This window comes from Notolepis coatsorum (assembly GCF_963971535.1).
Source record: "Notolepis coatsorum genome assembly, chromosome: 3".
Taxonomy (NCBI): Eukaryota; Metazoa; Chordata; class Actinopteri; order Aulopiformes; family Paralepididae; genus Notolepis; species Notolepis coatsorum.
The window spans coordinates 135,318,373-135,342,188 of record NC_140167.1 but is presented as its reverse complement, the minus strand read 5'-3'; the positions used below and the strand labels follow the sequence as shown (position 1 = coordinate 135,342,188).

The 23,816-nt window shown below is 42.9% G+C and overlaps 1 protein-coding gene across 5 annotated transcripts in view; it reads right to left on the bottom strand.

Moving 5' to 3' along the window:
- Positions 1–23,816, bottom strand: part of gulp1a (GULP PTB domain containing engulfment adaptor 1a) — a 485,247-nt gene that overhangs the window by 109,485 nt on the left and 351,946 nt on the right. Inside the window, exon 1 of one of the 5 annotated variants that reach the window (XM_084309769.1) lies at positions 12,626–13,058. The exons of 1 other annotated variant lie outside the window; for it this stretch is intronic. The gene's annotated coding sequence lies outside the window, so the exon portion shown is untranslated. Of the gene's footprint in view, positions 1–11,931; positions 12,268–12,625; positions 13,059–23,816 lie in introns of those variants that run through there. 3 more of the 5 variants (XM_084309770.1, XM_084309771.1, XM_084309767.1) reach the window with 3 other exon arrangements.

Below are 23,816 nucleotides of genomic sequence, written 5' to 3'. Positions count from 1 at the left end.
CAGTCACAAAATACACTCCAAATACAACTCCAAAACGTTCCTGTAAACATGTTGTGACCTGTGTATTTACCACGTGGAGAAATAAAAAATAATTGAATTAGACAATTACGTTTTCTAAGTAAATATACTCTGAACAATTTTTTGCCTAACCACTCCTCTCTGGGCGCAGTCAGTGATTTCAGCGTGACGCCGTGTTTGTTGACATTCTCATTCATTCAAAGGATCCGAACCGATTGAAGTTTATGGATACCATGACTTAAAATCCTCTTACCTTGACGATTAAAAGCCTCCCCAATTTAGAAAACAGTATTCCAATGGCTGGTCTTGATAGGCTGCTAGCTAACGGAGCTAACCAACAAACACAGACCCGGGCGGACACTAAAGCAAATAACGAGAGCAATGACTTCCGGTCGGGGGGGTTTCAAAATAAAAGAGCGATGTCTATAGCAGCGGAATACGTTTATTTTGTACATTATCTAACGTTAACACGAACCTAAACTAACTTTAGGTTAGTTGTAACGTTAGTTTAGGTCATGACATCTCCTTAGCAAATGATCTCAATACCTTCTATGCGAGGTTTGAGGCTGTGAATAACAACACCAGCCTACAAACCACTGCAATGGAGGGGGGGGACACTGCTGATGGAGACTCAGTGTTAAGGGTAACAGAACATGAGGTGAGGAGGACCTTTAAGAAAGTGAATATCAGGAAGGCAGCAGGACCGGACGGTATCCCCGGCCGCGTCCTAAAAGTCTGTGCCGACCAACTGGCCCCGGTATTCACTGACATATTTAACCTGTCTTTGGAACAGGCTGTCATCCCCACCTGTCTGAAGAAGTCCACTATTATCCAAGCCTGCTTGCCTCAACGACTACCGCCCTGTAGCTCTCACCTCCATAGCCATGAAGTGCTTTGAGAAGCTAGTAAAGGGCTACATCTGCTCCTCCCTCCCCATCAACCTGGACCCCCTGCAATTTGCATACCGCCCCAACAGGTCCACGGAGGTAAAAAAATAAAAACACAAAAAGTTAAATATTTGCAATAGATCAAATGTAAAATAGATTTCTCTGGGGGGGATTATTACAATCTGATTTGTCTTTGTGTGTGCGTGTGCGTGTGAGAGAGAGAGAGAGAGAGAGAGAGAGAGAGAGAGAGAGAGAGAGAGAGAGAGAGAGAGAGAGAGAGAGAGAGAGAGAGAGAGAGAGAGAGAGAGATCTCCAACTTGTGTGAGTTTAGATTGCATTACCCTCTGTTGCAGTGATCTCCTGGTTGTTCCCCACCTACAGTAGGTTATCTAACTATCACGCCACTGCAACTAGAAACTCTGGCCTGGCCTGCTTCTAAGTTCAGTGGCCCGACTACATGATTTTTTTTTTTTTAAATCAATACATTCTGGAAATCATCTCACGACCCCCCCCCGCGGCTGCTGGCGACCCCCACTTTGGGAACCACTGAGTTAGAGGATAGAAGAGGGGAGTTAGAGGAGAGAAGAGGAGTTATAGGAGAGAAGAGGTGAATATAGAGAAGAGAAGAGTTAGATGAGATAAGAGGAGAGTTAGAGGAGATAAGAGAAGAGTTAGATGATAGCTGGGTGGGGGAGAGAAGAGGTGAGGAGAGTTAGAGGAGAGAAGAGTTAGGAGAGAAGAGGGTAGTTAGAGGAGAGAAGATGCAGGGGTGCAGTTGTGCACACACGCGGTTACACTGCGTGTTATTAGTAGTCACTCAGGGCAGAAGTGCGCGCAATGATAAGTACCCGGCCGTTGTAGAAAGCTACCCGGCCGGCGGCCGGCACTTGTCACCTAGACTTTGCATAATAATAGGAACCTACGAGAAGGTGGGGGGCTGCTTGATCCCCATTGTTATGCATAATAATCATCTGTTCTGTGCGCAACTGAGGGAACATGTATGCGCGTGCGCGGGAGCGCGCGGCGTGTAACCAGTTCCCATATTACGACTGCACCACTGAGAAGATGTGAGGCGAGTTAGAGGAGAGAAGATGAGGGGAGTTAGAGAAGGGGTGAGGGGAGTTAGGAAAGAAGAAGAGAGTTATATGTAGGTACAGGTTCATAAGCCATCACTTGTCCAAATCGGGCAGATACTTTTCAATCTATGTTTTATTAACCAAGATGATACCACAATTGCTTGTTTAGAGCGGCATAGCTTCAAAGGTATGGAGCTGTTCCTCTTAACGATGCATGCAGGATTACTGTACCCACATTGCAACACACCTAACCCCTCCCCCACCTAACGCCTTCTCCAGGTGAGCTGCAGGGGATCTGCAATGTGGCTTTGTTATTATGATGTGAGAGACAGTTTACAGTTATTCCGTGGTATGTGTGTGAGCTGCTCTCAGTCAGTGATGGAGCCGCCTCTCTGCGCCTAAGTTATAGTTTGTATAGATAGAATACATTTTGTGTACTATGTTTACAAATCTACTACGATTGAGGAGCCGGGAAAAAAGCGTTAGAAGATCCCAGCGTTAGAAGAGAAGAGAGAGAAGATGAATGGATAAGAGGGTCGGGCAGAGGAGAAGACAGATAAGAGATATAAGAGGACTGGAGAAGAGGGGCGGGCAGAGGAGAAAACAGATAAGAGAGAGAAGAGGACTGGAGAAGAGGGGCAGGCAGAGGAGAAGACAGATAAGAGAGAGAAGAGGACTGGCGAAGAGGGGCGGGCAGAGGAGAAGACAGAGGAGAGAGAGAAGAGGACTGTAGAAGAGGGGCAGGCAGAGGAGAAGACAGAGAAGAGAGAGAAGATGACTGGAGAAGAGGGGCGGGCAGAGGAGAAGACAGAGAAGAGAGAGAAGAGGACTGGAGAAGAGGGGCGGGCAGAGGAGAAGACAGATAAGAGAGAGAGAAGAGGACTGGAGAAGAGGGGCGGGCAGAGGAGAAGACAGAGAAGAGAGAGAGAAGAGGACTGGAGAAGAGGGGCGGGCAGAGGAGAAGACAGAGAAGAGAGAGAAGAGGACTGGAGAAGAGGGGCGGGCAGAGGAGAAGACAGAGAAGAGAGAGAAGATGACTGGAGAAGAGGGGCGGGCAGAGGAGAAGACAGAGAAGAGAGAGAAGAGGACTGGAGAAGAGGGGCGGGCAGAGGAGAAGACAGATAAGAGAGAGAGAAGAGGACTGGAGAAGAGGGGCGGGCAGAGGAGAAGACAGAGAAGAGAGAGAGAAGAGGACTGTAGAAGAGGGGCGGGCAGAGGAGAAGACAGAGAAGAGAGAGAAGAGGACTGGAGAAGAGGGGCGGGCAGAGGAGAAGACAGAGAAGAGGAGTAGAGGGTAGTTAGAAGAGAATAGAGATAAGAGGACTGGAGAAGAGGGGTGGGCAGAGGAGAGTTAGAAGATAAGAGGAGACTGGAGAAAAGAGGAGTAGAGGGCAGTTAAAAGAAGACAGAGCAGAGGACTGGAGAGGAGGAGTAGAGGGTATATGAGCATTGGAGGATAGGAGAGTTAGGGGAGGGGAGAAGAGAAGAGAGGACAGTTCGAGTAGGTGAGAGGAGATGCCGAGTTACGTCCAGCTGAGTTGAGCGTAAACCTTTGAGCCTGATAATGAAAGTGCCACCAGCTGTTTTAACTGAACAGCTGCAAGGTGCCACTGTATAACAAAAAGCATGCTAATAATGAATCAATAAACTTTTTTCTTTTTTCATGAGAGACCAGGGGAATGATGAAAGCATTCCAGATAACAAAGGAACTGTGCCAAACTGCCAATGCATATTTTAGTTCGGAAATTGTATAGTAACAGGCTTTGTAATTGTCTCCACCAGGATATAGGTTTGACGGAATGTAAAATTTATGAAAATGTATCCATTTATGAAGATTTTGGATGAGATGTTTTTGTGCCACAGGGCCCCTTTTAAAAAGGGGAGGACGACCCTGCAGTGAAACAGGCAACAGGGCGGGGACTGGGACATGCGGAGGTTATTTTGCAATGTAATGCTTTTCTGTAGATTATTTGACTGTCATTGGTACAGTAATGGTGTGGTATTTTCGATTAACGTGCGTTTTTTATGGATAATCATCTAGATACTCAGATACAGTGCAGTATTATTCTTTACGAGACAAGCCAACGTGCTGGCACCGAAGACCCGCCCTACTCTGCCTCTGATTCGCAGAATGTGGCTCTAGTTAGGCTCTGGTTGGGGGAAATGTAACTGGCCCGTCGATTATTGTGATCAGGCTGTCCTGTGGATTTCAGCTGTCGCTGTACTGAATTTACTGGTAAATTAAATTAGGTTTAACGTTAGTTTGTTTACTACAGTTATGTAGTCAACTAAGGTAACGTTACAGTAGCAACTGCTCAAATAAAGCTGTATCCACATTGCTGTCAAGTTAACGTTATGGTCTCTCGAAAATTGAATGCGACCTCAAGGCTTTTCAACACTGGCCGCGTAATATTAGTTAACGTTCATTTAGCAGGATGTAATGTGTAACGTTTAATCAACGTGAAATGGCCCTGAATACATCATATAATGTGTTTCCCAGCTGCTTATATTGTAAGTGTATGCCCAAAAATATATTTCACAATGAATTGAAAATGGGTGACCGTGATGTAAACAAGACTAAAGTCTTTCTCTGGTCTGTGCATCCCCTTAACAATTGTGTGTATTGAGCTGTACTGTATTGTACTCATTCTGCAATCTGTTAATGACATTTACATATCTGTAGATACTATATCTATATCTGTACATCCCTTACCTACTCTTACTAGTTACGCTGCTGGCCAGTATGACTTACTACCATATAGTGTCTTTATACCTGTATCACTGTACATGTTAATACTATATTTCTTACCTACTCTTACTAGTTACACTGCTGGTCAGTATGACTTACTACCATAGTGTCTTTATACCTGTATCACTGTACATATTAATACTATATCTATATCTGTACATATCTCTTACTAGGGACACTGTACATTGGAATACTGACATACATTTGCCATGGAAACTGTACATTGGAGGAGGTTGGGTAGGTGGGGTGGGGTTGGGTGGGGCTGTACATTGGAATACTGACAAAGCCATGCTTGGTCTTTATTGTACAACTGGGTTAGGACATTTGTAGGGGCCAGTTTTGAATTGCAGTCTCCCGTAGGTGTTCTTTGAGAGTGTTTTTGAAGGTGGGTAGTGATTTACATTCCTTTACAGCTTTGGGTAGGGCGTTCCACATTGTTGTGGCATAATTGCGAAACGTGTTTAGTCCCTTGTTTGAGCCGAATCTGGGTTTTACATGATTTGTGGAGCTCCCTCTGGTGTTGTGATCGTGGTATTCACTGACCTTTGGGAAGTATTTTGACATGTACATGGGTACCTTGGTCGTGTAGTGTATCTTGTAGACCAGGCCCATTGCAAGTTGCTGTACTCTGTTGTCTACTCTAAGCCATCCTAGGTTGGCAAAGTGTGCAGGGGTGAGGTGGGTTCTAGGAGTCAGGTCAAGCAGTAGTCTGACTAGTTTGTTTTGAGATGTTTGTAATTTGGTTTTTAGTGCCTTTGAGGTGCTTTGGTACCATGAGGTGCAAGCATAGTCGTAGTACCCTTGAATGAGTGCTCCTGCCAGAGTCTTCAGGGTATTCTTGTTTACCAGGGAGGAGATCCGGTACAAGAATCGAGTTCGTTGATTGACTTTTTTTTATTACATTGGATGCCATTTTGTCACATCTGGACATTAATAAATACAAAAGTGTATTGTTATTGTTGTCATGTATTGTTGTCATGAACTGAATAGATTCCAGAAGTCATAATCCACTTAGTCCTGCTCCCAAAACTATTTTGAATATGTTGTAAAATAAATGCAACTACTGCAGAAGTAGGAATATAATTAGAATACAGTACAGTATGTATTACTATCTACTACTACAGTACTACCTATGCTGCTATGTCTATACTACTATGTATCACAAACAGTACTGTATTTGCAAATCTGGTATGTCATAAATGTATAGATGTAGCAGTACTGTCTATCTGTATGTCGTGTATGAAAATGGGGGACCCTGATGTAAACAACCAGTATGGCCACTACAATACTGTAACAAAAATGAGCAGAAGTATTTCAATTATTAGACGGAATGCCTATTTTTTAACAGACACAGCTACTGTACCAAGCAAGTCATACAATCACTAGTTTTGTCACATCTGGACTACTGTCCAGCAATCTAAAAAATAGTAAGATAAAATAGACAGAGTAAAATAGTGCAGTGCAATAAAATAGTAGAATAGAATAGATACAACTTATTTTTTTACAATGAGAATTTTATTACCATTGCAGAATGGGTAAACTACAGTCAATACACACAATTGTTAAGGGGATGCAGACCAGAGAAAGACGTTTGTACATTGCAAAGTTCATCCTTCCTCTGCAGAGTTCAAATAAAGCTGACTTGACCTGACTTGAAAAAAACAGTGTTGAGACAACCCCCCCCCCCCCCCCCCCCCCCCACCATCAATGTACAGCCCCCCACCCCACCTACCCACCTATTAACACCTCATCAAGGAGAGGGGGGCAGGGAGGTGTCAAATGCATCTGAGTACGGTCACAGTTCCATCCTAGAGGCTAATCTTTCCTGTGGCGGCACAAAACAGAAACCGCACCCACCCTAATAAAACCATTTGACGAGAGCCGTTAACGGGCGGCAGAGGGCGTTGAAACGGCGGTAGGAGGGACCTCAATTTGCAATGCTGTAACTGTAGGTCACCTTGAATAGATACAATCCACATTTATTTGATCATCAATGTCTTTGAAGGGTTTTGTCGACTTTTCCCCCCTTCTTTTAATCACAACTTAAAACACAGCTCTGGTTTACTCCAGTGTAAGGCTCAATACGTATTACTCTTCTCCATGATATTTTAAATAAGGTGTACAACAAGGGTACATTTTATTCTCCATTTATATGCTTATTCTTGGTGACATCATCAGTAAATGTAATATCCATACGCATTGTTATGCAGATGATTTATGTTCCCATAAATCCTGGAGATTCCAATAACCAAAATAGCCATAAGGATTGCCTTGCCGATATCAAAGCTGGATATTTAGTAGGGGCATTTTAGCAGGGATGTTTTGTGAGTGCGCATATGCAGGTCATGTAGGTGCTTCTAGCAATGACGACAAGGTAGTCGTGATAAATATCACCTATTTCACCAAATTCATCATCACCTCGAAAGGAATTATCTTGCAAAATATTAATAACACTCTAAAAGCCCCAACCACGGCCGTGCTGCTCCTTACACGAGATTTTAAACTGTGACATAGAACTGTATGTATCATGACTAGTGCTGTCAGGCGATTACAAAAATTAATCTAATTAATTACAGGATTTGTAATTAATTAATCTAATTAATTGCATTTTAATCGCATAACCATTTTATGCCTGCTATTCTATATTCTATAATCATATTTCAAATTGCATGTGTCCAGATGGCAGAATTCAGTACTGTATCTACAAAACCTTCTGTTTAATCATCTTCCATCTATTAATTTGCTTAGATTTTTCAGGTCTGGTCAATTTGAGCATGGTGTTATTCACAGTCAAAGATAAAAAAAAATGTATTGATATTCTCATTTGGTTCATTACAATTGACTCAAAATAAGATTTTCATTCAATCAATCACCGCGCAGATTGATTGATTGAATGAAAATGTTATTAACAGATTGCAGAATGGGTACAATACAGTACGGCTCAATACACACAATTGTTAAGGGCATGCAGACCAGAGAAAGACTTTCGTCTTGTTTACATCAGGGTCCCCCATTTTCAATTCATATTGAATTGTAAGTAAGGGTGCAACTTGCACCGTGCAATCCATTCTTTGTGGATCTAGCCCACAGTATTTCTGACACTGGGAATACATTCCCTGAGATTCATAGATGTCCCTAGAATCAGATACCAAGAACATGCAAATGGACCATATTAAAAAAAAGTCTGTAAACGTGTATTCTACATTCTCATGGAATGAGATACAAAAAAAATTATAAAAAAAAAATATTATATAATTTTTATTTTTTTTGTAATTAATTTTGAGTTAATTTTCATAACGCGATAATTTGCTGTGTAATTAATTAATCTAATTAATGCGATAAACTGACAGCCCTAATCATGACATAGCAGAGTCAAAGAAGCAGGGCGATGTTTCCTAAATCAAGCCCTGTTGCTTTTTGAAAAACTGGGCTTTTGAGGTGATTAAATCACTGCGCCCAGGTAGCAGTGGGTCGGCAAAAGTAGTTCTGAGTATATATCCGCTTAGAAAACGAAAATGTAATTTTTTTTTTTATTTCTCCACATGGTAAATACATAAGGTCACAACATGTTTACAGGAAAGTTTTGGAGTTGTATTTGGAGTGTATTTTGTGACTGTTGGGAACTAGGCTACACTGGCACAACTACTTCCAGTGAATGACGCTAAGCTAGGCTAACGGTGCGGCTGTTCCCTAAGCCTAATGCATGCACAGAGAAGAACAGCGTATGTATCTGCTTTTCTAACTCCAGGGTAGATGGCAAATAAGCAAATTTTCCAAAAGGTTGACGTGTTTCTTTAACTGTAGAAAAGGCTGCTGAACTGAGAATAACAGTTAATCTAAAGCATAAAACATCCCATTACGGTACAACGCCACCTCAACTGCTGCATAACCTTCGGATAAAACTAATAGGGTCAAGTTATCTTGAAATAACAGCAACCTAGAGCTACTCTCTCAATTTCAAATGCTATATTTACTGGCAGCCACTTGGGAATCCCTGAGCGGTATATGAAACCTGGCTGCTTTTATGTTATCACCAAAGTATTGCAGTGTAACATATCATCTGGTTTGACACTTCAGTATGATGCCATTCATTTTGATTGACAGGTGCTTTAGCACAGAGTTGCAAACTTCTCAGTCGCGACTCGCCACCTATGTTTACCAGCTGCATAGGAGCGCCAGGTCAGGTATGCTTTGTGTGTATGTTTGTGTGAGAGTGAGTGAGTGAGTGAGTGAGTGAGTGAGTGAGTGAGTGAGTGAGTGAGTGAGTGAGTGAGTGAGTGAGTGAGATAGACAGAGAGAGAGAGAGAGCGAGAGAGAGAGAGAGAGAGAGAGAGAGAGAGAGAGAGAGAGAGAGAGAGAGAGAGAGAGAGAGAGAGAGAGAGAGAGAGAATTCTGGGGTGTTTGAATTGCTCCAGAGAGACTAGATTTCCGTATGTCATATACAGCATGTTCACTGCACAGATAGTATCTGATGACGCGCCACTGCTCAGGAAACTTAGAACAGTGCATAAAACACTATCCGGAATGATAATCCGAATAAATGGGGACACAGAAAACGTCACTTAACACCTAAAAAAATGCAAACTCAACCGTATTAAAATGGTGTTTGAAGGCACATCCGTGCTTAACACATTGGTTGCCAACAACGAGATTTATCGTTATTTAATCGTTATTTATTTTATTAGCGATATCCATTAATCTTTCATCCGTCCAGCCTGACGTTATCATTGGGAATGGCTCTGAGCTCGAAAATGGCAAATACCGCCCCCTATCGTCTCCCGGATGGTAATGCACATCATTGGATTGGATTGAGTGAAAAAGTGCATCAGAGAAAAACTCCGGTCCAGGGTTTCCCCATCTCTGGCAAGCAGTGTCTGTTACCAGATTCACTGGGGAGGCTCGGCGCAGCTTTCGATTATGCGTTTCGGACTATAACGTTGGATCAATAAACGCGATCAATATTTGGAATAGCGATCAGGAATTTGATTCATATTTTTGCAGAACATCTGATGTGAGGTAAGGACTCTATGTTACCAGTTTTGGGTTAATCAGAGTTGTTTTTCACAGTGTTCACAACGTGTGTGTGTGTGTGTGTGTGTGTGTGTGTGTGTGTATGTGTGGCGTTAGGCGCTGAGCGCGGCACGAATAAATAATTTTTCAACCCGCTTTTGTATTGCGCATAAGAACACAAATACTCTCGATAATCTAGCGTTTATTTGAAAACTATTCATAAATCAGCCGGAAAATGACAACGTGTTTTGTGTATTCCAGTAAATGGCTATTATCCCGGAATATTTTTTTCTTTCTAGAAATCTCCAAAACTATACTCGTATTCAAAACGGTATAAAACGGAAATGTACTGATGAAAAAACAATCTGTTTCGTACATGTTGTCTTAACTGCAAGCAAGTCATTGATAAGTGACGGGTGTATTATACACATAATTTAAGATATAGTTTAATCGCTCGCAAATGTGCTCGTCCTCCCATTGATTAACGTGCTGGCATCCAAGCGATAAATCGTTATATCCGGCTAGCACACAATGTGTTAACACATTGGACGCCAACAACGTGGTAATTTGCTATTGCCCCCCATGCGTTGAACACCAACAACATGATAATTCGTTGTTGGGATCAATATTTCATTTTTTCGCCATGGCATTCATAATTCATCCAGCCTCCCTGTGGGACTGCAGCTGCACCCTGTCTGATATTGCAGCGCCTCAATACCGCGGCCTGGTGGATGATCGGGCGAATTACACTCCACGCCAAACCGGAAGTGGCGCTGGTGCATCGAGGAAATCCCTCCGGCAGTAATATCTTGTTACGTGGGTCCAGACAAACACTCAAGTGCATCGGATTGCTTTCGAAACGCAATAATCGATATGATTTCGGCGTTTAGTGCGTCATACAAACGGGAAATGGATCTAGCAGATCGATGTCAAATAATTGGAATATTTTTCCTCCAGTCTCATCGGCGAACGGTAAGAGGAATACGTTATTTTCAGCCCGATTGTTTATTAATTTCACTGCAAACCATCTGCTCAACATATCAACCCATACTAAATAAAGCTGTTACTGACGATCAAGGAATTATAAACGACCCCCCCCCCTTTCCTTCACGCATGATGAAGCATAATGTATACCGATCATCCAGCGCTCCACATTTGCTTTCAGTTTAGCTGGTCGTCCGTACTAATACACATTGGCCGTATTAGGGGGTGGGAAACTGATGGGTGGGGATCGGGCGTTGTGGACAGCGACTCCTACAGGTCGGTTGGTGCGCCTGCGCAGTAGAATCAGGAAGTGTCGGGGGCAGCGTGAGCCTCCCACGCGTTACTCCTTGCCACTGAGAGATCGAGCTGCGCAGGTGAAAAGATGCGACTGCTGTTACCTCAAGTACCGGAGGGGACTTGTGCTATGTATGACTTAGTCCACATTGCAGCCAGCTTGTGGGAGGCAAGAAACAGCGTTCGTGACAGGGGAGGGTTGAATTGGATGTTACGAAATTGGGATGGGAGAAAAAATATAGAAAATGGGAGAAAAAGTGGATCAAAAAAAAATGTATACCGATCATATACATTTGAATTTTTTTAATATAGCGTGTATAGGAAAGAGACGCCAATCGATAATCTATCATATGCTTCAGGGCCTATAACTCGCGTTTTTGGAATTACAGCAGAAAACCTTAAAAACATACTTATATTCTCGACGGTATTAACACAACAATGTATGAATGAAAAAATATAACGTTCCCACATCCGGAACGATAGATACCCGATGTTGAATGGGCCATAGTAATGTCAATATAGCTATAATATTTAAAAAGTTATAGCCCTGCAAAGAAGGTAAACATCTCCATAGGCTTACAGCGGTGGCAGACTAGACCCAATGATGGGTACAATGCACGGCGCCCAATGTGTTAAGGTCAGAGGATAAAGCAAAAATCAACATACTGTCAAATCATCAAACATCCACAAGTTGTGAATCAAAACACAGTTACTGTAAATCATCAAACACCAACAATATATAAAAGTATTTATTTGGTCATTTTTCAGCATTAACAAACATGTTAATCATTTCCCATGAAACGCTAGACGATTTACTCAAAACAACATGCCTGCAGTTTCGCAACACATCTTCTGTGACTCAGAACAGTTGGAATTTAGGTTGGGAAACAAACTTTGTGGAGACGAGACTGACCTACTTTGACCCTGTGAAGTCTTCTCAGATCCAACGAGTTATCCACCAATGAAATCAATCAAAAAGAAGTGTGGCAAAAACTAAAAGAAGTCTATATAAAACGTGCAAAAATAGACAAATAAATAAATAAATAGGTTATTTGAAAAACCCAGAAGTTAATGTACCGGTTTGAAAAAAGCCTCTCAGCCGGTCACTAATCTGACCCATATGTGCTAAAAAGGCAGCCAGCTTTTGACATGCTAAAAAACATGCAGCGCAGTCCCAACATAATGCCACAGAACAGAAAAGCAACAAAGATCCTTTGTTTTCCCCGCTTTGCTCTCGGCCCCGGCTCTGGAATCTTGCTTGCTAAGCGCAGCACGGTAGACATCGCAACAACAATCTGTTTATGAATTTAACCCCAACATTCCTCCGGTTGAAACGGCCGGGGTGCCTATGGTAAAAGCGCAGCCTTGCCAGCCCCCCCCCCCCCCCCCCACTCCCACAAGCCCAGCTCTCTCTCTCTCTCTCGCTCTCTCTCTCTCTCTCTGTCACAGTCCCACACTTTCAAAATGCACTAACCTCACAGCTGACAAACATAATACATTATTTTTTTTTTAACTTCCCTTCACCTGTAGAAGCAAATACTGTATACAAGGTGTATGTGTAGAACTGCTAAACAATGAGCGAGAGCTGAAAAAAAAAAGGTACTTACTTGCCTGACAAACAGGGCTGGAATACTAAAGAGGAAGTTCCAGCGGAGCCTAATAGTTTTCAGCTGTGGACCAGATGGTGATACATTCAGGACTGCGGTAAGGAGAGATGATGGGGTTTGCAAACTCAACAAGAAGCCTTTCGCTCAAGACACACGATACCTGGCATTCAAAGTCAACATCCTCCACCCACAATTCATCTTGAAAAGTTGGGCTTCTTCTTCGCAGTTATTATATGATGAGGCAGAAACCCCCCTTTCAGCGAGAGCCGTTTTCCTGGAGATGAGACAGTGGAACACCAGCGCTATAAAAGCCCCCACACCCTGAAGGTTGGATTCTAACCCCTTCTCCTCCTGAGACACGCACCGGTCTCTCAGACGTGGTCCATCCTTCTTCAGAACCTGACATCACGTGAAACAGCGACATAGCCACTACAATAATGACAAATGCAAGTAACTACCTTTTCTCTCTCTGACAAATTACGGCGACTTAATAACACCCTGTCAAAAGACCTGTTCCCATTGTAGCGGCAGAAATATTTGAGGTTTGAGACGGCGGGGAATCCTGGCAGCTTGAAGTGCGTTACACCTCGGTGAAACCCGACACTCGCTGGTCTTATTCAGGCCCTTGGAGATGAACCGCTTGGGGCGGCTTTTTGCGAGTGAGGAGCAACGTGGGAGGGAAAATAAGAGACAGCAGCACTGTGGTGGGAGACGATAAACAAACATCAAGAGAGTGAAGGCTTCTCCACGGCAGTGGGTTAGAGTTATAAACCCCCACAGCTGGAACCTGATGTAGTCGACTCCCGCTGGCCTGGGATCTAATCCCTTGGAATACATCTCCCCTTGTTCCATTTCTCTCAGCATTCCTATTGTCTCAATATAGAACAATACTTTGAGGGAAAAGATTGCTCACATTTCAAAGTATGACAGAAAGAACTAGTGAACTTGCCAAGTCATAAAGCAATATTAGCAGAAGAAATGTTTCATAGCAGAAGAAAGATCTCACTGCCATTGTACTTGTATGATGTCAAGTCAAGTCAAGAGTTTTATTTGTCACGGCATACAAGTATACAATGATGTGTGCCGTGACAAATAAAGACGTTGACAAAGAAAAAAACAGTAGGCCTACAGACACACAAACAACAACAAACTGCACCACACAGGCAAGCCTATTTGCATGTCAATTCTGAGACGTGCTTCAAAAGTAGTGGAGAACCTGTCCTTGTGATGCTGGGGCAGGGGGTTTCCGGTTAGGGGTTTAGCTTGAATATGGCCCTAGGTGGTGGTATGTTTTTGCTGGCCAGCATACCCCCAGTCTCTGCCTCAGAGACCTTTTAAAGCAGGGAGGGAACCGGCACTTTGGATTCTGGGGGTTCTGTTTGCGCTTTATTTTCCTATGGTTTCCCTCTGCTTTGCCCTGTATCATTTTATGTTTCAGTCTTGTGTGGACAGCTGTGGCGAGGTAAGAAGGGTGGCTGGCCCAGACATTTCCAGGCTCTGGAAGTGGGGCCCTTCACATGCCACGCAGTGTTTGAAAAAACATGTACATGAACATGCTCAGTTATTTACCACACCCAGTAACATAAGTCAATGTTGAGTTTAAATGATTTATATCTGACCTGCCATTGGTAGAAGCCAACGTCTCAAGGTGCAAGTGCAGTGTGAGCCTTGTGAAGGATTGTAGCAAGTATTGAACTCTTTATTTCCTAAGGGTTAAAAGTAATGGGGTGCAATTAAGTTTAATTTGCTTTCATTTGCTTTTAGTTACAAGGGGAACAAGAAAACAACTTCACTACAACAACATTGAAGCTGGTCTTTAGGATATAATTTCTATCTTTTTCTGTTCATCAACACTGCTGAAACCCAACAAGATCACCTGGCATTGTGATATGGCATTGTGATCTGGCACGCACTGGCATTGTGATCTGGCACGCACTGGCATTGTGTTCTGGCACGCACTGGCATTGTGTTCTGGCACGCACTGGTATTGTGTTCTGGCATGCACTGGCATTGCTGATTCTACTATTGATTGATTGAAATTGATTGTAAACCTTTATCCCAGAGGGGAGATTCAGGTGTCCATCACAGCATCAACAGCCATTTAAAAACAGTTAATACATAACATACAATTAATTAGTATGTGTTAAAAACAAAGATGGACATAATACGTAGGGCTAAGAAAGAGCTAAAAAAGAGCTAGAATAGAGCTAAAAGTGGTAAAAAAAAAAGAAAAAAAATAGTCTATTCAGGTTGTTAATTACAGTCCACAAATCAGATCCTCCAGTCAACGGCAGTTAGCCTGTCCTGGCCCTACCTGGTTGTGGAGCCTGATTGCCAACGGCACAAAGGACTGCCCGAAGCGCTTTGTGGTATGTCGAGGGGGATAAGTCTGTGGCTAAACAAGGTCCGCATTGCGGTCAGCTCATCATGGAGGGTGTGGCAGGGGTTCTCAAGGGTAGCGTACAGCTTCCTCCTCGTCCTCCCCTCTACCACCACCTCCAGACTGTCCAGGTCAGCTCCCACCTGAGCTCACTTTCCTAATCAGTTTGTTTATTTTGTCTGTGTTGGTGTTGCCCCCCCCCCCCCCCAGCATACCACGGCAAAAAAGAGGGCACTAGCCACCACACAGTTCGCTGCAGACATTAAAATATCTGAGGCCATAGTGCCTCGCACACCCACGCGGCCGTCCCGGGTTCACCTCCCAAGGGGATCAATAAAGGAATATCTTATCTTATCTTATGTCTTCCCCAGCTCTTCTCCCGTTCACCCTCTCCTCATCTGTCCGTCATGTCTGACCATGAAAAATAGCTGGAAAAACGCTAAAAATAAATCTTAAAAAAAAAATAATAATAATAATAATATATATATATACGTATATATATACATATGTATATATATATATATATATATATATATATATATATATATATATATATATATATCTGAGCCCTCTCAGGAAGAACAGTATGCTCTGTCCCTTCCTGTAGAGGGCCTCTGTGTTGTCCGTCCAGTCCAGTTTATTGTTCATGAGAACACCCAAGAATTTGTAATTCTCCACCATCTCCTCCTCAACCCCCCGGATGATGATGGGAGTTGGGGGCTTCCTCTTGCTTCGCTGATGGTCCACCACCATCTCCTTAGTCTTACTGATGTTGAGCTGTAGGTGGTTTTCATTGCTCCAATCTGTGAAGCTCTCCACCACAGCTCTGTACTCCTCCTCGTTGTCGTTGGTGATGTATACAATGATGGAGGAGTCGTCAGAGAACTTTTGGAGATGACACTTCCTGGAGCTAAAGCGGATGTCTGATGTGTAAAGGGTAGGGGTGTAAAGGTACACGTATCCGTACCGAACCGAACAAGGTTCAGTGTGTACCGTACCGTACCGAACGGCTGTGTAGTGTACCGAACGAATACAACGGTATGTTAACCACTAACGACCGCCCACCGGGGGCTGTTTTTTTCACAATCTAATATAATGATTATAATTTTTTCTTTTTTTTACAAGTCGATTATTAATTTCAATATAGAATATTCGACAGCCCTACAAGTACAATTAGTTACTGCACACTACATCACCCCTGAGTGGAACATGGAAAGCCAAACTTTCCCCCACTGTACCGAAAACCGTACTGAACCTCGACTTCAAAACCGAGGTACGTACCGTACCGTAGTTTTTGGTACCGTTACACCCCTAGTAAAGGGTGAACAAAAAGGGTGCCAATACAGTTCCCTGGGGGGCACCAGTGCAGATCAGCACATCCAAATGGCACCCTTGCAGTTTGACACACTGTGGTCTGTCAGTGAGTTAGCTAGTAGTGGAGGCCAATAGTGTTGAAGGTACTGTAAACATCAAATAATGTTACCCTCACTGAGCTGCCCGGCTTCTCTAGATGTAAATAGGCCTTGTGGACCATATAGATTATGGCATCCTCCACACCGATGTTCTGCTGATACGCAAACTACAGGAGGTCCATAAAGCCTCTAACTTGGGGTTTAAGGTGCTACATTCAGGAAAGCTTATTATAAGGAACAAACGTAATACCACCAGGTAAAAGGTGAATAACAGGAGGGGGATCTGCCGGGTGTTGATGTTCACCAGTAATTGGAAAGCTACATACTTGTTTGAGTCAGCTCAAAAGGCCTGTCTGCTGCTATAAAGGGTACATTGTCTGTCTGGCTTAAAAATAAATGAAGAAATAACTTCAAACTTTTGTTCTGTATATGAATTGATTGAACTGAAGCAGACAAATAAACCAACCAACCAACCAACCAATAAATAAATAGTTCAGGATATAATAACGTTGAATCAAATGTGATGAGGTAGAATAGATCATAGTTCATAGACCTATGTTCACATTGGAAGGGGGGCTGGCTGAATCAACAACCTGTATTCTACAAGTGTTGATTGATTGATTGATTGCAAACTTTATTAACAGATTAGCAGAATGGGTACAATACAGTACGGATCAATACACACAATTTTCAAGGGGATGCAGACCAGAGAAAGACTTTCGTCTTGTTTACATCAGTCCCCATTTTCAATTAATCATGACATTTATGACATACGCAACATACAGATAAATACAGTACTGTTACATCCAGACATTTATGACATACAAGATGTGTGTGTGTGTGTGCTGTAATCAATGGAATTGTGCTAAATGCTATGCTACACATGCATATAGAGGCCACCATGTGCTGCAAAGTTCAAAGCTGTTGGATAGGGGTCATGCCCTTTGATCTTTGTGTGTGTGTGTGTGTGTGTGTGTGTGTGTGTGTGTGTGTGTGCTGTAATCAATGGAATTGTGCTAAATGCTATGCTACACATGCATATAGAGGCCACCATGTGCTGCAAAGTTCAAAGCTGTTGGATAGGGGTCATGCCCTTTGATCTTTGTGTGTGTGTGTGTGTGTGCTGTAATCAATGGAATTGTGCTAAATGCTATGCTACACATGCATATAGAGGGCACCATGTGCTGCAAAGTTCAAAGCTGTTGGATAGGGGTCATGCCCTTTGATCTTTGTGTGTGTGTGTGTGTGCTGTAATCAATGGAATTGTGCTAAATGCTATGCTACACATGCATATAGAGGCCACCATGTGCTGCAAAGTTCAAAGCTGTTGGATAGGGGTCATGCCCTTTGATCTTTGTGTGTGTGTGTGTGTGTGTGTGTGTGCTGTAATCAATGGAATTGTGCTAAATGCTATGCTACACATGTATAGAGGCCACCATGTGCTGCACACACACACACACACATGTACATGTACATGCCTTGATGTACAATGGCCGCTGATTTATTTTGTGTTCATACAGGATCCGACACAGAGTCCGGCGCTGGTACACCAACATGCTTGGGTATGTACTAACTACATTCATGTATGTAAATGTATTACTATTGTGTTTTATGAGACTTACTTACTGAATGAATTTAATCCAATTCAGGTTCTGGCGCAGACTCTGCAGAGAGTGGCGCAGAGACTGGCAACAACATAGGATCACATTCTACTCCTGCAGGTAATTGTACATAAAATATAACACATAATGCTATATATATATATATATATATATATATATATATATATATATATATATATATATATATATATATATATCATGTAAATAAAATGACAATACGTTGCCCTAGTGTAATATATTACATCATGTGATTCTAGAACTGGATGCTAGTCTGGACATGCCGGAACCCGTTGCAGGGCGGAAACGCACATCTAAGAGCGGTAAGTTGGCCTCACTCTGCACACCACTTCCAGCTCTGACCTCTGACCCCCACACCACGTCCAGCTCTGACATCTGAACACCACACACACTCACTCATTCACTCACACACAGTTTGTAACTATGTGGCATATGAATGTTTGTCTACAGTAGGGGTGTTATAGTATATTTGTATAATTGACAGGTTGTGGCGTGCGACGCGGAGGAGCGAAGAGCAGGGCTGCGATCCGTCAGGAAGAGGAGAATGCCTGGTCTCGTGAGGGCTGGGTGCCTCACAGGATCCCCTTCACAGCCCAACCGGGGTTGCTCCAGGACGCCGCAGCACTGAAATCGTACCGGCCTGCAAAATGGCTAGATCTGTTCCTGACGGATGCTTTTCTCAATTCCATTGTTGCCCAGACCAACCTCTACGCTGATCAGTCCATTGCCCGGATGGACCCCACGCTAACCAGTAGCAGGGCACTGCTTTGGAAGGCCCTCACATTGAAGGAGCTGAAGAAGTTCCTTGGACTCAATTTCCTGAGCAGTGTCCTTCGGAAGCCTCGCATGGACATGATGTGGACCACTGACGATATGATGTACACACCGTACTACTCGGAGACCATGCCACGCAACCGGTATCAATTGATCTGTGCGATTCCTCCACTTTGCGGACAATACATCCCTGGAAGTTAGAGACAAATTGTGTAAGGTACGCCCTGTAGTCGACCATGTCAACGCGAGGTGCAAGGAACTGTACCAGCCCGAACGTGAGCTCGCCATTGACGAGGGGGTGATGGCATGGTGAGGCCGCCTGACCTTCCGGGTCTACAACCCCAACAAGCCAACCCGGTATGGCATCAAGTCGTACTTCCTGTGCGAATCACGCACAGGATATTGCTTTGCATTTAAGCCATATTGCCGGGAAGGCTCGCTCCTGGGGGACACGGTCGTCGGTCTGCTTGGACGTTTGTCTGGGGCTGGATATACGTTGTACATGGATAACTTCTACAACAGTGTACGCATGTCCGCCAGGCTCCGACAGTTGAGGACCGACGTCTGTGGTACCCTCAGGAAGCACCGGGGGGAGCCAGCCATCATCAAGAACGTGACCAAACGTGACATCGGTGTGGGGGAGCGCATTGCGGTCAACAACAAGGAGGTCCTGATCGTGGCATGGCGCGATAAGAGGATCGTGAAGACCATCAGCAGCTACCACGAGGACACCATGGAAATGGCGAAGGTGTGGAAGAAGCAGAAGAAGGGCAAAGCGCTGAGGGTGGAGATGCTCAAGCCGTCATCAATCATGTCGTACAATAAATTCATGAACGGCGTCGATCAGCTGGATCAAAACCTCTCGTACTATCCGGTTACACGTAAGACTGGAAAGTGGACCAAAAAGTTTGTGATGTATCTGATCCAAATATGTATGTTCAACGCTTTTGTCTTGTACAAAAGCAAGCACCCACAAGGGCATTACTACAACATCTTCCGGTTCACCAGGGCTGTGGCACGGACCTACACAGGGGGTCAGGAGAAGAAGATTCCTGGGGTGACAGCGGAGATGGAGGCGGAGGCGGATGCAGGGGGTGGGGGTGAGGAGGAGGCAGGGGGTGGGGATGAGGAGGAGGCAGGGGCTGAGCAGGTGGGGCGTGACAAGCAGCACGACCCTAGGGCCCCACCGGGGGACCCGCTGAGCAGATTAGTGGGTGGTTTTGTGAAGCATGTAATGGTTGCATACAAAGCCACCCCCAAGCAAAAGCTACCATGTAGGAAATGTCGGGTCTGCAGTAGGCGTGGCATCAGGAGTGAGACCATATATTTTTGGACATCGTGCAAAGTCCCCCTGCATCGTGACAAATGCTTCGCTCTGTACCACACAAAGAGGGATTTCTCTAAATAGTTAGTTGTCATACAGAAGTACAGACTACTTCTAAATAATCCGGCACACAGAAGTACAGATTACTTCTAAATAATCCATCATTGTGTGATACAGACAGAACCATGTGTACCGGTACATGGTATAGCTAGCTGAGAGTAGTATAGTATAGTATAGTATAGTGTATGGGTAGTTGCACTGTTTTCTGTACAAGACAAATGCGTTGAACACATGTATTTGGGCCACGGTTGTCGATATTGCATAGGCATGTTTGGACCACTTGCAGATGAGACGTTATGTTAGCGATCTAGCTGTGTCGACTCCATTCATCATTTGCATTGTGTGTGTATATGGTTTATGTTTTTATTTATCTTTTTCCCCCCTCATCTTTACCGTTTGCACAGAACCAATGGTTGCTGACAGTCACCCAGTTTATAAAAGTATATACTGGGCAGTATTGGGTATATATGGGCAGTATTAGAAATGATGGGGTTAGGAAAAGGATTCATTGATATGATTAAAGTATTATACAAGGACCCATCGGCCATGATTACAACAGGCACATTCATCTCCGAAATCTTTCCGGTATCACGCTCAGCCAGACAGGGTTGCCCTCTTAGTCCCGGACTATTCGATCTATCATTAGAGCCTTTAGCACAATATATAAGACAATCCCAATACATAGAACCAATCGTAATCAAGGGCACACAACATAAAATTAGTTTATATGCGGACGACGTAATATTGTTCATGCAAAAACCCCAACACCACATTGCCGCATCTACTCAAGTTGATAGAGAACTTTGGTGATTTATCGGGATTAAAAATAAATTGGCCGAAGTCGGCTTTCCTTCCTCTTAACATCCATGCAAAAAAAGACACAACCCTCCCAGGTGCGATACCCATGGTAAAACATTTTAGATGCTTGGGTGTGGAAATATTTCCCACCATAAGACAAACGGTGAAGCACAATTACACAAAAATACAGAACAAAATCAAAGACGACCTGGACAGGTGGGCAAAACTTAAAAACTCAGTACAGGCAAGGGTATCAATAGTTAAGATGGATGTATTACCAAGAATCAACTTCATCAGCTCAATGCTACCGTTACCCCCTCCAGAGGGCTACTGGAAAAGATTACACTCCTCCACATACAAATTTATTTGGAATAACAAACCACCTCGCATAAAAAGATCCACCGCACAGAGAAATAAAGCAGACGGTGGAATGGCAGTTCCAGATTTTTTACAATATTTTAAGGCTTTCACATTAAGACCATTGACAATATGGTTTGATCCCCAGGCTTTGGTATCTTGGAGAGAATTGGAAGAAAACATAGTAGCCCCACAGAGACTGAAGGACATAGCACACACTAAACTTTCAATCAAGCACTGTGAGCGGAAATTTGGCCCCATAATTACCCATGCAATCAGAACATGGCGGGAAACACAAAAAAAATATCCTAACCCTCAAAAATGGCATAATCACACTCCCATATTCAATAACAATGCACTCTTAATGGGAAAACGTCCTATAAGATTCCCTATATGGGAAGAGCAAGGCATACACTCATTAGGGGATATTTTTAATAACCAGGGCTTCTGTAGTTATGGAGAAATATGCACAAAGTTTAACCTCACCGAGTCCACATGGCTTTTTTACATACAGTTACGCCTATGTTTGAAGTCTCACGGTGTTCCATTACACATACCAGTTGAACACCACAGATACCACAAATTTTTCTATGAAAGAGAAACATTGGGAGGTTTTGTATCAGGTTTTTATTATCAATTACTAACGTCCTCGTATGAAACCCTTCAACTAGACACTGTCTGGAGGAGAGATATTCCAGACCTGGAAAGTGACTTTGATTGGCAAGAAGCATGGGCAAATGTCCGTCTTACATCAAGGAACCCGGACCATCAACAAATCAATCTTAACTATATTCACAGGACATACTTGACTCCTATAAGACTGAACAGAATGGGCCTGAAACAGGACTCAAAATGCTCCCAATGTACAAATGGAGACGAAGGGACATTTATGCACATGTATTGGGACTGCCCACCAGTTAAGGCATTCTGGAAAGATGTGACCCATCAATTATCAAAACTCGTATCTTGGAATATACCAGTACACCCCTCTGTATTGCTTTTAAATGATGTTTTTGAGTTTGCAGTAAATCCACAGCTAAATAGATTGGTCTTATCGGGTATCACAGTAGCTAAAAAACTGATCGCATCACGCTGGTTTCAACCGGAAAAAATTTGCCGGAAAGTTTGGTCTCTTACATATCTCGATGTGATATATCAAGAAATATCTACAGCAAGAATTCTGGGTCTCAACGAATCCAAAATGTCAATGTGGGTAGAAGTGGTGGAGAGAATAAAAGCTAGCTTATAATGGTAGTGTCTGGTTAGGAGTGAGGGATAATGGAGGTACTATCCAAGGAGGGGTCCGGGAGGGGGGGGTTCGAGCTGGAGCATATGTGTGTAGGGTTTTAGAAAATAGGTATTAGGGGTATGTCCTATATAAACATTTATATAATTGTTAATTTCGCTGGATATACACTGTATACGGTTAAAATGTTATTATAGACTTTTTTTTTGTCTTGTTTCTGTACTTGCATGTAATTTCATTATGCATTATGTGTTGAGTACTGACTTTTAATAATTTTTGTTTTGCAATAATAAAAAAAATATATAAAAAAAAGTATATACTGTAGGTAACATACCACACTTTTCTAATGCAGTCCATTGGCCTCTTATTTATATACTTTGGAAGCATGTATTGGATATTTTTTGGTCCACAGATCATCTGGCGATTCATCCATTTATCAATGGACAATGCAGTCATCGATGCGAGAGACCAAGTAAGATATGCCCTGTAGTTGATCATGTGACGTGCCTGTACTGTGAATGTTACCAGCAAACTTCTAAATGCACTGAAACAATGGTTGGTTATCCTCCAGTGTTCACTTTTCATAAGGTATTGTCTTGGTAAATTACCATAATCCTATACTGTGAATGTTACCAGCAAACTTCTAAATGCACTGAAACAATGGTTGATTATCCTCCAGTGTTCACTTTTTATAAGGTATTGTCTTGGTAAATTACCATAATCCTATACTGTGAATGTTACCAGCAAACTCCTAAATGCACTGAAACAATGGTTGGTTATCATCAGCCAGTGTTCACTTTTTATAAGGTATTGTCTTGGTAAATTACCATAATCCTATACTGTGAATGTTACCAGCAAACTCCTAAATGCACTGAAACAATGGTTGGTTATCATCAGCCAGTGTTCACTTTTTATAAGGTATTGTCTTGGTAAATTACCATAATCCTATACTGTGCATGTTACCAGCAAACTTCTAAATGCACTGAAACAATGGTTGATTATCCTCCAGTGTTCACTTTTTATAAGGTATTGTCTTGGTAAATTACCATAATCCTATACTGTGAATGTTACCAGCAAACTCCTAAATGCACTGAAACAATGGTTGGTTATCATCAGCCAGTGTTCACTTTTTATAAGGTATTGTCTTGGTAAATTACCATAATTGTATACTGTGAATGTTACCAGCATATGTGTGTAATG